The sequence below is a fragment of the Nicotiana attenuata genome, unplaced genomic scaffold (assembly GCF_001879085.1).
Source record: "Nicotiana attenuata strain UT unplaced genomic scaffold, NIATTr2, whole genome shotgun sequence".
Taxonomy (NCBI): domain Eukaryota; kingdom Viridiplantae; phylum Streptophyta; class Magnoliopsida; order Solanales; family Solanaceae; genus Nicotiana; species Nicotiana attenuata.
The window spans coordinates 484,848-487,345 of record NW_017670449.1 but is presented as its reverse complement, the minus strand read 5'-3'; the positions used below and the strand labels follow the sequence as shown (position 1 = coordinate 487,345).

Genomic DNA, 2,498 nt, shown 5'->3' with positions numbered 1-2,498 from the left:
GGTGGGAAATCCGGGTCGTGACAAGTTGGTATCAGACCCCTAGGTTACTTAGGTATCACAATTCACGGACAAGCTTAGTAGAGTCTGAGGAATCGGTACGGAGACGTCTGTATTTATCCCCCAGAGGCTACAGAGTTAGGAAAAACTTCACATCTATTCTTTCCTATCGTGCAGTTTGGTTTCTCAATGCTAATTGAATTTCTACTCTGTTCTTTTGCAGATGGCGAGAACACGCGCTTCTTCATCCACTGATCATCAGCCCGAGCCCCCAGCGGTAGCATCTACGAGGGGCAGAAGGCGAGGAGGTCGTGATAGGGGCCGAGGTAGGGGGAGAGCTCAACCTAGAGCAGCAGCCCCAGTGGCGGAGCCTCAGGTTGAGTTTGACAAGGAGTTTCCGGCCCAGACAGTTCCAGCAGGACCAGCTCAGGTCCTAGAGGGGTTCATTGCTACCCAGTTCTCCAGGATGCTCTGGTCCGTCCAGTGGGCCGTATGGAGAGTGTCACCTGGGAAGGCTTGCTTCCTGTAACACCAACCGTCTCTCAGGCTGGAGGAGGAGCCCAGACTCCTGCTACCCGCACTCCGGAGCAGATGGCTCCCTAGTTTCAGACTCCAGCAGCTCAGCCAGTTGGAGCAGTTCAGCCAAGTGTGGTAGCTCAGACCGGTGATGGAGCATCTATGTCTGCTGATGCCTTGTGGAGATTGGACAGGTTCACCAAGCTCTTCACTACCACTTTCTGCGGTGCATCTTCTGAGGATCCCCAGGATTATTTAGACAACTGTCATGAGGTTCTCAGGAACAATGGGATATTGGAGACCAATGGGATCGACTTTGTTGCTTTTCGCTTATCTGGATCCGCCAAGACTTGGTGGAGAGATTATTGTTTGGCTAGACCAGTTGGGTCACCAGCTTTGACTTGGAATCAGTTTTCTCAGCTATTTCTGGAGAAGTTTCTTCCTATCACTTAGAGGGAGAACTATCGGAGGCAGTTTGAGTGTCTCCAGCAGGGTTCTATGACCGTTACTCAGTACGAGATCAGGTTTATTGATTTGGCCCGTCATGCTCTTCTTATACTTCCCATCGAGAGAGTGAGAGTGACAAGGTTCATTGAGGGACTCATTCAGCCTATTCTACTTCAAATGGACAAGGAAACGGGGAGAGAGATTTCCTTTTAGGATGTGGCCAATGTGGCTAGGAGGGTTGAGATAGTTTTGTCACAGGGAGGTGGTCAGGGGTCTGACAAGAGGCCTCGTCATTCAGGCAGATTCAGTGGTGCCTCGTCTGGAGGCAGGGATTCTTTTGGTAGAGGCCATCCTCCTAGGCCTTTTCACTTAGAATATAAGTCTGCCTATCAAGAAAAGTGAGCATCTACACAAGTTGTTAGGTTCTCAAATTCATGTTGGTTGCTTGAGAAATTAGTTTCTTGATCCAGCATATTCATCTTTTTGTTGCAGGGACGATGATTGGTTCCACATAAGCCATCCGTAAGCATCTTCTCGTTTTTCTACTTTAAGCAGTTTCACTATATCGACGTGGTATCCTTACGTTGAATGAATATTTAGGTTTCACCAGGCCTCTTCTAAAATGTTGAAATCTGCATTTTCTCATGCTGGNAGTCAATTCTAAGTCGTGCCCTACGCGTGCACTACCCGTCCCATGCCTATAGTCCAGAAGGCATTTGGACCTCTATCTCAGGGTGGTTCTAGACCTTAACTTAGGCTGCTCAAAAAATAAAAAATACTAGGCGACATACAAAACACTTTAAACTTTCACTTATAAACAAATAAGGGCTCAAGTTGGCCTCCGCAGCAACAAAAGCACACAAAACCTGATTAACAAAGACAGTTGCAGATTTTAATAAGTTGAAGTTGCAGAAACCTATGGGCAGGATCTCTATGTGATTCTGGATTTTAACAAGATTGATGATTTGTTTGACCAGCTTCAGGGTGCCCAAGTGTTTTCTAAGATCGACTTGAGATCGGGCTACCATCAGTTGAGGAGTAGGGCATCTGATGTCCCTAAGACAGCTTTCCGCACTCGATACGGGCATTATGAGTTCTTGGTGATATCATTCGGATTGACAAATGCCCCAACAACTTTCATGGATTTTATGAACCGAGTGTTCAGGCCTTATTTGGATTCCTTCGTGATTGTCTTCATTGACGATATTTTGATCTATTCCCGCAGCCGGGAGGAGCACGAGCAGCATCTTCGAGTCGTTCTTCAGACTCTGAGGGATAGTCAGTTGTATGCCAAGTTTTCGAAGTGTGAGTTTTGGTTAAGTTCAGTTGCATTCTTGGGTCACGTTGTATCAGTAGAGGGTATTCAGGTGGATCCAAAGAAGATAGAGGCAGTCAAGAACTGGCCTCGACCCACATAAGCTACAGAGATTCGGAGTTTTTTGGGTTTGGTGGGCTATTACCGTCGGTTTGTGGAGGGGTTTTCATCTATTGCAACCCCGATGACCAGGTTGACCCAGAAGGGTGCCCAGTTCAGGTGG

At 47.3% G+C, this 2,498-nt stretch overlaps 1 long non-coding RNA gene across 1 annotated transcript; it reads left to right on the top strand.

The window, feature by feature from the left end:
- Positions 1 to 1,328: 1,328 nt before the first annotated feature.
- Positions 1,329 to 1,611, top strand: LOC109239566. The gene is made up of 3 exons (XR_002069923.1): positions 1,329 to 1,358; positions 1,453 to 1,482; positions 1,561 to 1,611. It is a non-coding gene; the product is annotated as an uncharacterized LOC109239566 (long non-coding RNA).
- Positions 1,612 to 2,498: the final 887 nt, after the last annotated feature.